General features: G+C 46.8%; 1 long non-coding RNA gene across 5 annotated transcripts in view; it reads right to left on the bottom strand.

Annotated features, from left to right (window-relative positions):
• Positions 1 to 12,257, bottom strand: part of LOC116839935 (uncharacterized) — a 157,469-nt gene that overhangs the window by 41,213 nt on the left and 103,999 nt on the right. For all 5 annotated transcript variants that reach the window (XR_012656363.1, XR_012656366.1, XR_012656367.1 and 2 more), the window contains one exon: positions 8,187 to 8,268. This is a non-coding gene — a long non-coding RNA (uncharacterized LOC116839935). The remainder of the gene's footprint in view (positions 1 to 8,186; positions 8,269 to 12,257) is intronic.

Raw genomic sequence — 12,257 nt, 5'->3', positions numbered from 1 at the left:
GTACATCAATATAAGTTTTTGGGTGCATCAAGGTACAACAATATAATAAAGAGGAGCTTTACTAGGAGCAAGAAAATAGAATCTGGTAGAGGAAAGGTTTAGGAGTAGCTAATAAGTCAACCAATTCCCCACATCACAACACTCACAAATCTTCCCACCTCCAGATTGCTCCCTGGCACCTTCCCCAGGCAGAAGGCACTGCTCAGGAGGAGTTTGGAGAGGAATGTGGCTGTGCTGTGAATGTTCGCTGGCTTAAAAAAAAAAAAAAGGGTCCCTTTGCCGTGTCTTTGCCTCTGGCTGGCACTGGGGCATTGGAAAGAGGTGCTGGTTGGAACAAGACTTTCCGAGACTGAGGGTGAGGCCAAAGAGCTGGGATGCTTCAGTAAAATCTATCAAGGATGACTTGAAGGTTGTCATGTCTATGGACCATCAAGGTGCAGTCATCTCTGAAAAGTGCCTTGATGAGAAGTCTCTCCAGTGTCTTGGTCTTAGCCCTGAGTCTTTGAAGATCAAAGAGGGAGCCAACAAGTTGGTAGCAGATGTATATCCCCTGATCCAAGTCCCTTGTGGCATGGCTGAGGCCACAGGCAAAGAACAAGTTGAACAGCACTGGAGCAAGTATGCTGCCTTGCTTCACTCCATTTAAGATTTCGAATGCATCAGAAAAGTCACCGTTGGCGAGCACTTGCTCTGTCATGTGTTCATGACAGACGGATGATTTGTATGAACCTCCTTGAGCAACCCAGTTTATGCAGAATAGCCCATAGACCCTCTCTGATCGCCATATCAAAACCTTTGGTCAGCCACTCCACTCCAGAGGATAGCCCAAGCAACAGAAGCTGTCATTAAATAGTTTGGTTTTTAGTGTGGCTACAATAAGCAATGTAGCCTTGTCCTTCCCTCCTCCCCCACCCCACCTGGGCTACCTTGTCCGTTATCTCATTTTTTTAATTAATGAAAAAAGAATGCATGGTTTCAAAATAATAGTCACTTTATTTCGAACGGAGGAGGGTGGTTGGCTTACAGGGAATTAAAATCAACAAAGGAGGTGGGTTTGCATCAAGGAGAAACACACACAATTGTCACACCGAAGCCTGGCCAGTCATGAAACTGGTTTTCAAAGCCAATCTGATGTGCAGCGCACCTTGTTGTGCTCTTCTAATCACCCTGGTGTCTGGCTCAAAACAATTGTCTGCCGTTCCTTTCATGGAGGGAGAGATGACTGATGAAATGTACCCCAAACCACCCACAACAATGTTTTTTGTCCTATCAGGCATTGGGAACTTAACCCAGAATTCCAATGGGCGGCGGAGATGCGGGAACTGTGGGATAGCTACCAAGAGTGCACCGCTCCGTAAGTCGATGCTAAGTGTGGTAGTGAGGACGCACTCCGCCAACTTAATGCTCTTAGTGTGGACATACACAATTGACTGTATAAAATCAATTTCTAAAAATCGACTTCTATAAAATCAACCTAATTTCATAGTGTAGACATACCCTAAGTTCAGGCTCAGACTTTCTCTGTAGGTACGTAGCTCCTGCCTCTGCTAGATCCACAAAGTCACTCTGAGACCCTGCAGTTAGTTACCACTGGTGCAGTTTATTCCGAGGCTTGTTCCCACCACCGTTTCACCATGTACAGTTGGTCCTTCACCATCTGCAGGAGGGACAAGAGAGCAGCCTCCCTGCTTCCACTCCCTACCTTTTCCTTTTCTTTCTGCTCCGCCTGCCCTTGGTTTCCTTCCCCTAATGCTTTTATACAGTCCCAGGCTAATTAGGCAGCAGCTGTCTCTGCTTCCTCAATTAGGTCCAGGTTCTCTCCAGCCAGCTCTCATTTATTCCCCTAAATGGGAGCTGGCATGATAGAGGCCTGAATCAGCAACTCTTTGCCCAGCACCCTGTCACACACCTTTCCCACCTTCTCCAACCACCAGGTTTGCCCCTCCGCATCCTCTCCTTCCTCTACCATGGGGTTAGGGGGAAGGACTCTATGGGGGAGTCTTTTCCCCTCTTTCAGATCAGTCCCACTGTTTGCCATGTGGGGTTCCTTAATTCCCCACCCACAGAAACAACATTGTGTGGTGGGTGTGTGGTGGGTGGACAGCCCCATTGCTCCACTGCAACCCACAGGTGCTTGCATCATTCACAGCCTCTTGAGTGTTTCCCTGTTTTTCCTCCCTTACTTTCCTTCAGGGGTTCAGGGTTGGTTCCGGCCCTCTCCTGGAAACTCAGGGCCTCCTGTCCCCAAGTTCTTCCAACGGGGCCTGCGTCTTTTCCTCTGGAGGTCCACTAATAAGGGCCTCCACTGGGCCTTGCACTCTGGTCAAGGACCCTGGGGTGGACATCTCACCCATAATTTCCCTCTCCCTTCTTGGGCTCTGTTGTCTAGGGCTTCTCTACTCAGGGTTCTCTACCACCATCCTCAGGGAATCTCCCTTTTTCTTATCTTGGGCTTTCTCCCTCTGCCCAACTTCCCTCCTAGGAAGAGGTCCCAGTCCGTACCCACCACCACTGGATAAGGCAGGCCCTTTACTACCCCAACCCATTGCCACTTAAACCTGCCCTGAACCTTGAAGGGCATCTGGGCCATAGGGTATTGACTCCTATCCCCGTGGATGCATTTTATGTCCATCTTTGCACCAGGAATCCACCTGTGCAGCCGCACCAACTTCCTTTATACTAGAAAGCAGTCTGAGGCAACCAGCCTTGCTCGTGTTTCCTCCCCACCATTACTGGAATGGTGGACAGCTTCCACCCCTACCCCTGCCCTCCAGCATTTCAATCAATGTGTGGGCAGTGCCTCTTCTTGTGTCCCAGTCGTCCGCACTACCAGCACACAACCGGTCTGGACCCCATGGGAACCCTGCGATGTCCTCCCATTTGTTCTCCGGGCCCTTCCTGGGTGGGGGTTCCTTCAGCCTTCTCCCAGTCTTCGCTTCCTTGCTCGGCTGTCCCTCCTTCCTGGGGAAATCTGCCTCTGTGTACTCCTCCATAAGCATTACAGCCGCCTCAACTGTATTTGGTTGGTGCCTCCTCACCCACACCTTTATGTTCTCAAGGAGGCCCTGTAAAAACTGCTCTAGGACAAGCACTTCCATGATCTCTCCCACTATCTGTGTGTCCGGCCTCAGCCAGCGGGTGGCCCAGTCTATTAGCTTTGGGGTGAATGCCTGGGGCTGCAACCCCCCCCCATCCACTTACCAGAACTTCTGACGGTACTTCTCCATGGACAGTCCCACCCAATCCAGCATGGCTGACTTTACCACTTCATAATTCCTGGCCTGCTCTTCACCTAAGGCCATGTAGGCTGCTTGGGTTTCACCAGCTAGGTAGGGAGCCAGCCAGCTGCAGGGCTCAGTTTGCCCTGTCCCATCCAGCCCCCTCGGCTAGCTGCTCAAATGTGCCTAGGAAAGTGTCACAGTCATCTGTTGGGCCCATTTTACACAGTCCTAAGCCTGGCACCTGAATACCATCCCCTCCCGTGAGACTCACCACTTTCTGAGGAGCTGCTGTTGGATGCCAGCCTGCTTCCGAATGAAATCCTGCAGGCTTTTCTGCTGTTCTGCCTGCCAGGTGAGTAAGGCCTCTCTCTCCAGCTGGTGGGCTTGCTGAAAACTCTGCATTGCCTTCTACATCTCTTTCTGCTCCTTGACCAACCATTGCAGGGTCTCCTCCATCTATAGGCTGCCAAACACTTGCTTTGGATCCTGGACAAGCCCCACGTGTAGCAAAGCATGGCAGGGCCCCCTTGGCTCCTACCTCTGCTAGGTCCACAAAGTCACTCTAAGGCCCTGAAGTTAGTACTCACTGGTGCAGTTTATTCAAAGGCTTGTTCCCACCTCCATTTCAACATGTGCAGTTGGCCCTTCACTGTCTGCAGGCTGGGAGCTACCTCCCTGTTTCCCATCCCTACCATTTCCCTTTCTTTCTGCTTCCCCCTTGGTTTCTTTCCCCTGAGGCGTTTATACAGCCCCAGCTAATTAGACAGCAGCTGTCTCTGCATCCCCAATTAGGTCCAGGTTATCCCCAGCCAGCTCTAATTTATTCCCCTAAATGGGAGCTGGCATGACAGAGGCCTGAATCAGCAACACTTTGCCAAGCACCCTATCACAAGGTACTTAAACCTATCTTTCTTTGAGATGGAAGTGAGTTCATTCTGCCATTTAGCAAATGCTTTCTGCTTGTCACTTAGGAGTTTGGAAATGTCCTTGTTGTTCTCATGGAACCAATCCTGGTGCATCCTTTTCTTTGCCCCAGCACTGATTTAGCTGTGTCAATAATCACGTTTGAACTGCTTCCATTTTTCTGTTGGGTTGCCAGTGACAGGTGGGCATGAAAACAGCTTATCATCAAGTGACAGCTGAAACTGCACCTGATAGTTGGTGTGCTTGAGCTTTGCTATGTTGAATGCTGTTCTGCTGAGTTTGGGGTACTTGCGCTGTGAAGGTACTATATGCAGGTTGAGCACTGCTCTTACCAACCTGTGGGCTGTCCAACACTCTGCACCACGCATGGCTCTGGAAATTCTGACATCACAGATGTCTCGTTGGCGGGTGATCATATAGTCGATCAGGTGCCATTGTTTGGACCATGGGTGCATCCATGTCATTTTATATTTATCATTTTGCCTAAAGATCAGGCTCTAGGTTTTTTGCCGTCCCAAGCAAAAACAAAAAAACAAAAAACCCTCTGAGAGCACAACTGCCGAAGTAAAAAAAAAACCTCAGAGAGCACAACTGCTGAGGGGAAAAAAAAACAAACCTCTGAGAGTGCCACTGCCAAAGCCAACCCCCCTCCCACCTCACCAGAATGCTGCCCTTAGAATTGTGCCGACCCAAGCATGTGCTTGATTTGCTGGTCTAGAGCCGGTTCTGCTAAAGATGGTGTTAGTGATGAGCAGAGCATGTACCCAAGAAAAGGAGTCCACCGTTGTTCATCCTTCCCACTCCATGTTGTCCAATCACATCTCTCCAGCCACTGCTGTCATAGAATCATAGAATATCAGGGTTGGAAGGGACCTCAGGAGGTCATCTAGTCCAACCCCCTGCTCAAAGCAGGACCAATTCCCAACTAAATCATCCCAGCCAGGGCTTTGTCAGGCCTGACCTTAAAAACCTCGAAGGAAGGAGATTCCACCACCTCCCTAGGTAACCCATTCCAGTGCTTCACCACTCTCCTAGTGAAAAAGTTTTTCTTAATATCCAACCTAAACCTCCCCAACTGCAACTTGAGACCATTACTCCTTGTTCTGTCATCTGGTACCACTGAGAACAGTCTAGATCCATCCTCTTTGGAACCCCTTTTCAGGTAGTTGAAAGCAGCTATCAAATCCCCCCTCATTCTTCTCTTCTGCAGACTAAACAATCCCAATTCCCTCAGCCTCTCCTCATAAGTCATGTGCTCCAGCCCCCTAATCATTTTTGTTGCCCTTCACTGGACTCTCTCAGATTTTTCCACATCCTTCTTGTAGTGTGGGGCCCAAAACTGGACACAATACTCCAGATGAAGCCTCACCATTGTCGAATAGAGAAGAATGATCACATCCCTCAATCTGTCTCTACCAACCCTAGTATTAAAGTCTCCCAGCAGGATGAGCTTGTCATATGCAGGGGTTGATCAACAATGGAGTGCATAACTGTGATAAGGCATATGCAATTGTGCACTGAAAGTTTAACCCTGATTCTGTCCCATATACTCTTCTGCCATAGGCAGAAGGTGACATTGTTTAAGACTGTGAAATCTCCTGGATCACTAACTTAGGGCTCCTTCTTTTGCCAGTCACATAGGTTTTCTCCATTCAAAGATCTGTGTACATTTGTTTAGCTTTGTTACTGAGTCTGTTTCCAGGATACAATTAATTATGCTTAGGAGAGAGAGGAGGTTACTCATGAAATACTTCCTTATTATATCTCTGGAAGTTTCTTTTTTCATTCCCTAGAGAGCAATGTTGCTGCTTTCATAATCAAATTGTGGAAATGAATATGTATTGATGTGCACATTTGGAAAATCTGAAGATGTTGCTGTAGCAACGTAGTGAGATGGCTATTGCTCACAGGAGTCATTTCTAAGAATAGATATTCATTGTGTTTTCACCTTAAAAGCTTTGTGGTGCCTGGATGGTACAAGAGGATTTGAGAGGCTCCAGAAACCCTTAAAGGGTCCAATCTAATGTACACTAAAGTCAATGGCAAGATTCCTTTTGATTTCAATGGGATTGGGCCAATGATTTTATGGAAGACATCCAGGCCTGGGCTTTGAACTTATCAGTACTGAGCAGTCCTGGGGGCCACATATACAAGCTACAGTTTACTCCTTGGCAGTGAGTAGCAGGTTTGACATGAGAGTGCATGTTTATTGTATGGTGAGGCTGTTCTTGGTAGGAACCCTGTGTGAATATTAGATTTGTATTGTGGAAATGCTCGCCATGCACCAAACACTGTCCATATATGCACAGGAATATGTATTGGCCTTACGTACTGGCCTTACCCTGAAGAGCTGGTTGTTCTGTTACATGTTTTAATAGGCACAGTGGGCACAGAAATGGAAGAACATGTAGTCAAAGTTCTTTCACTGAATCTTACCTCTGAAGGATGGGAGGTGAAAAACATCATGTCAAAGATTATATAAACAAATGGGTCATACTGTCCCTTCTGTGAGAGTTACCCAAATATTGGATTAGAACTCCAGGCCTGAACCTGCATCATTTAAGTCAATAGGAGCTTTACAACTGACCCCAATGGATACAGAATCAGACCCTCTGTGAGGTTTTGTATGCATTCTTCCCAAGCATAATTCCTTTAGGGGTAATGGAGGGAGGAAACAGGACTTGTCTTTCACCTATCCCCAGAAATAACAGGAGCATCTGTTCCCCACAAAAGTCAGCAGGTCCCCAAGATCAGCAGAGGTGCTCTGCTTCCGCACAGGCTCCCTACCCACTGTGACCCTCATCCAGACTCTTCAGAGATATGGAACCAAGGACTTCATGAGTTGGTGCCTTTGGAAAGCCCCCTAAAGTATGTGGGTCAGATGTGTTGGAGAGAAAAATAAAGAAGTTAATGCTAATTCAGCAGCATTAATTTGTCCATGCCTCTTTTAGAATTCTCCTGGGTCTGTGCAACCACACACCTTTGCAGATCTGCCTCTTTCTCTTTAGCACTTTATCTCTTTTCTGCATGTTATCTCTAGTCAGTCAACTATCTATATTACAGAGTCAAGGACGCTGCTAAGGAGGAGAGCTGTGAACTACCCTTAAAGTTTATTTGTCATCTCCAAGTGGGAGTGGACAACTAGGGATCACATGAATATATGTTTTTCTCCCTGCAGTTGTGAGATAAGTATATGATCTCACTTCCGGATACTATAGCTCTCTCTCATAAATGTACTTAGTACAGTATATAATGATTTTATCATCTGTGATGTTGCCTTTGCTTTCCCTGGTTTGATTGCTTTTCATGGCTCTGGTATCATAATTCTTCATTTCTATGTATGATGTGCCTGAGAATACTCTTTCCTCAGCGGCTGTATGGATCAGTCTGGCCCTAAGCTTTGATTTTTTATCCCCATATTATTGGTATATTTATGAGTTAGTTATGCCACATCTGAAGGGGTCAGACCATCTAGTAGTAGTGAGGTGATAGGACTCAGGTCCAAGTCATATATCATTTGTTACTATGATAGCATTTAGGGTACGAGTTCTCAGTTTGGAGGTCAGGAGTATTAAAAAGATGAACAGCTGCGAAAAAGGTAGCAAAAATACATACACACTTCACTAATATGAATGATCTTTCTCTAGGGTCTCTCAGCTGCTGACAACCCTTATCTTATAAGCACAGAGGCAGCTTTCCATATAGGATTACTTCTGTGACTACAGAACTGTTAATTTTCACTTGTCTGAAGTATTTAATTTCTTCAGTGTTTGCTCATATTCATTACAGGTTGAATCCTGGAGTCCTTACTCAGCCCTTAATTCAACCAGAATCAAAGCCCTGATCCCACAACTGGACCCAAGTGGAGAAGACCCCTGTGCCTGCACAGAACCAGTTGCAGGATTGGGTCCCACATTCAGAATACTGAACACACTACAAGGCTAATCCACAGAGCACAATTAATACAGCAATTGGAAAAAATAACATTTTGAAAGCATCCTCTTTCTCTACCGTTTTCTAGGAGTAGAGAGGTTATTTTACCTTTATATTTTGCACTGGTACAACTGCTTCTGCTACACTGTGTCCAATTCTGGTGCCCACAATTCAGGACTGATGTTGATAACTGGAAACAGAGAAGAGTCACAAGAATTATTAAAGGATTAGAAAACATGTCTTGAAGCAATTGAGCTCTTTGAATCTATCTATTTGGATTAACAAAGAGAAGGGTAACTTGATTACAATCTGTGAGTAGCTACATGGGGCAGAAATATTTAATAATGGGCTCTTCAACCTAACAGAGAAAAGCATAATATGATCAACTGGCTGGAAGCAGAAGTTAGTCAAATTCAGATTGGGAATAGGGCATAAACCTTTAATGGTTAAAGTAATTAAACACTGAAACAATTTATCAAGGGGTCATGGTGGATTATCCATCACTGACAGTGTTTAAAATCAAGATTGGATGTTTTTTTAAAAGATCTGCCCTAGGAATTATTTGAGCAAAGTTCTATGGCCCGTGTTATACAGGAGGTCAGACGAGATGATCACAACGGCCCCTTCTGGCCTTGGAATCTATTCTGCTTTCAACATTTATTCTTGGAGAAAAGAGATCATTTCTACAAAATGTATCAAAATATTCTTCTTGCATTTCCACGTTTAACCCATATAATGGTAATAAGGCAAAACAAGCACTTGTTAGTACATTCCTAGAGATTTTGCACTTCTTGGGTGGGTGAAGGCACCTGGTATTGTGAAATAATCACTTAGCAATTCACTGGCCATGGCTTCTGATTGTTTAATTATTGAACATTGGAAGAGAAATGGGTTGAGTTATCTTACTTGTTGGCAAATATAACCACCTGCCCAGTATTTCATGCAAAGTGTACAATACCATTGACTTTCATGCTTGCATGCTACCAAGTTTTCTTTAAAAAAAAAAATGAAACTAATGTAAAGATGTTTTCATGATTATATAGCACCACATATAGCCCCAATTCAGCAAATTACTTACATACATGCCTAATTTAAGCACATGACCTCTCTCATTGAAGTCGATGGGACTAGGCTACATGTTTAAAGTCAGGGACGTGTTTAAGAGCCTTGCTGAACAGAGGCCTGTGTGCATGATAGACTCATAGACTTTAAGGTCAGAAGGGACCATTATGATCATCTAGTCTGACCTCCTGAACAATGCAGGCCACAGAATCTCACCCACCCACTCCTGTAACAAACCTTATCCTATGTCTGAGTTATTGAAATCCTCAAATCGTGGTTTGAAGACTTCAAGTTGCAGGGAATCCTCCAGCAAGTGACCCATGCCCCATGCTGCAGAGGAAGGCAAAAACCCTCCAGGGCCTCTGCCAATCTGCCCTGGAGGAAAATTTCTTCCCGACCCCAGATATGGCGATCAGTTAAACCCTGAGCATGTGAGCAAGACTCACCAGCCAGCACCCAGGAGAGAATTCTCTGTAGTAACTCAGATCCCACCCCATCTAACATCCCATCCTAAGCCACTGGGCATATTTACCACTAATAGTCAAAGATGAATTAATTGCCAGAATTTAGCTATCCCATCATACCATCCCCTCCATAAACTTATCAAGCTTAGTCTTGAAGCCAGATATGTCTTTTGCCCCCACTACTCCGCTTGGAAGGCTGTTCCAGAACTTCACTCCTCTAATGGTTAGAAACCTTCGTCTAATTTCAAGTCTAAATTTCCTAGATGTCACTTTACAAAACAAGTAAGGATCAGGGCCAGGACGACAGATTCTTCCCTCCATGGCCCTGTCCCTTCCCCTCCTCTTCCCTCCAAGGCCCCACCCCTTGGCCAAGCCAGAAGCTGAAGCCTGGCTGGGGAGTCCGGGCTCCTCCTCCTGCTGGGGGATGGAGGGGATGAGAGAAACCCCTGGCCCATGTCCCCTTCAAGCCCTCCACCCAGGGCAGGTGGAGGGTCCACGGCTCCCTTCAGCTGCCCACATGGCTCTTACTCTGACCCAGCTCTGGCTTCTGGCTTGGCCTGGGGATGAGGCTGGAGAGCCACAGCTGGGCCATGGTAAGAGCCACCCAGGCAGCTGTGGGGAGCCATGGACCCGCCACCTGCCCTGGGTGGGGGACCCGAGGAAATGGGAGTGAAAGCTCACTGGAATTCCTTTTGGAGTCCCGCTAAAACAAAGTGTTTGCTATTCTCCACCTCCCAGTCCTACCTTTCAGCTGAGCAAAGCAAGGCCTATAATAAACCCACACCCTCATCACTGCTATCAAGCTACATTGTTTCCCTGCATATGGAGCTGTCCTGGCTGCTGGGAGGAGAGAAGAGAGTTATCCACCCTCTCGCCTGTTCTCCAGGTTTGAATGCTAAGGGGATTTCCATTCACATCTTCCCACATCCCAAGTACTGGAAACAAGAGATATCCCACATTGGGGGGGGAGGAAGAGCTTTTCATCCTCAGCTATTGAGGGAGACTGTGTGTGTGTGTCTCTCTCTCACTCCCCACTGCACATCAAACCTAGGTTCTCTAACAGACAAGATCTCTTTTTCCTGCTGTGAGGACGTATCCCTCCTCTCTGCTTCCAGCTGTGGGTGCTCCTCAGTCTCCTGGTCTACACTACGTGTTTATACCGAATTTAGCAGCGTTAAAGCGAATTAACCCTGCACCCATCCACATAACGAAGCCCTTTATTTCGATATAAAGGGCTTATAATATCAATATCTGTACTCCTCCCCGATGAGGGGAGTAGCGCTTAAATCAGTATTGCCATTTCGAATTAGGGTTAGTGTGGCCACAATTTGATGGTATTGGCCTCCGGGCGGTATCCCACAGTGCACCATTGTGACCACTCTGGACAGCCATCTGAACTCGGATGCACTGGCCAGGTAGATAGGAAAAGCCCTACGAACTTTTGAATTTCATTTCCTGTTTGCCCAGCGTGGAGCACTGATCAGCACAGGTGGCCATGCAGTCCCAAATCCAAAAAGAGCTCCAGCATGGACTGTCCAGGAGATACTGGATCTGATCGCTGTATGGGGAGACAAATCTGTTCTATCAGAGCTCCGTTCCAGAAGATGAAATGCCAAAGCATTTGAAAAAATCTCCAGGGTATGATAGTCAGAGGCCACAGCAGGGACTCAACACAGTGCTGCGTGACAAGCATAATGGAAAGCCAAAGAATCAAATGGATGATCATGGAGGGAGCGGGGACTGAGGACTCGAGCTATCCCATAGTTCCTGGAGTCTCCAAAAAGCATTTGCATTCTTGGCTGAGCTCCCAATGACTGAAGGGTCAAAAACATTGTTGCCAGTGGTTCAGGGTATATGTCGTCAATTTACCCCCCTCCCTCCATCAAAGAAAAGGGAAAAAAATTGTTTCTCGCCTCTTTTCAATGTCACCGTATGTCTACTGGATGCTGCTGGCAAACAGGGTACTACAGCACTAAACAGCAGCATCCCCTCCTGGGGGAAGGGATAGCTCAGTGGTTTGAGCATTGGCCTGCTAAACCCAGGGTTGTGAGTTCAATCCTTAAGGGACCATTTAGGGAACAGGGGTAAAAATCTGCCTAGGGCTTGGCCCTGCTTTGAGCAGGAAGTTGGACTAAATAATCTCCTAAGGTCCCTTCCAACCCTGATAGTCTGTGAACTCCCCTCCCCGATGGCAGACAGTGCAATGTGACTGATAGCCATCATCATCCCATGAGTGCTCCTGGCTGGCCTCAGTGAGGTTGACCAGGGGCACCTGGGCAAAAATGGGAATGACTCCCAATCATTCCCTTCTTTAAGCTTTGTCTCCTGGAGATTCAGTCCTGGCAGATGGTATAATAGGGCTGGTAACCATCCTCATCATAGCAGCTGGAGGCTGAGCTCCTCTCCGCCTACTTTCATGTCTAATGGAGATTCTGGACTATCATAGCAGTGAGAGGCTGTGCTCCTCTCCCCCCACCCTTTCATGAGTAACGGAGATTCTGTCCTGCCTGGAATATTATAGCAGTTGGAGGCTGCCTCCCCCTCATTTTATCTCACTAAAAAGTCAATGTTTCTCATTCCTGCATTCTTTATTACTTCATCACACAAATGGGGGGATAACTGCCACGGTAGCCCAGGAGGAGTGTGGGAGGAG

This window comes from Chelonoidis abingdonii, chromosome 8, assembly GCF_003597395.2.
Source record: "Chelonoidis abingdonii isolate Lonesome George chromosome 8, CheloAbing_2.0, whole genome shotgun sequence".
NCBI classification, from domain to species: Eukaryota; Metazoa; Chordata; order Testudines; family Testudinidae; genus Chelonoidis; species Chelonoidis abingdonii.
This window is presented reverse-complemented; position numbering and strand designations above follow the sequence as displayed.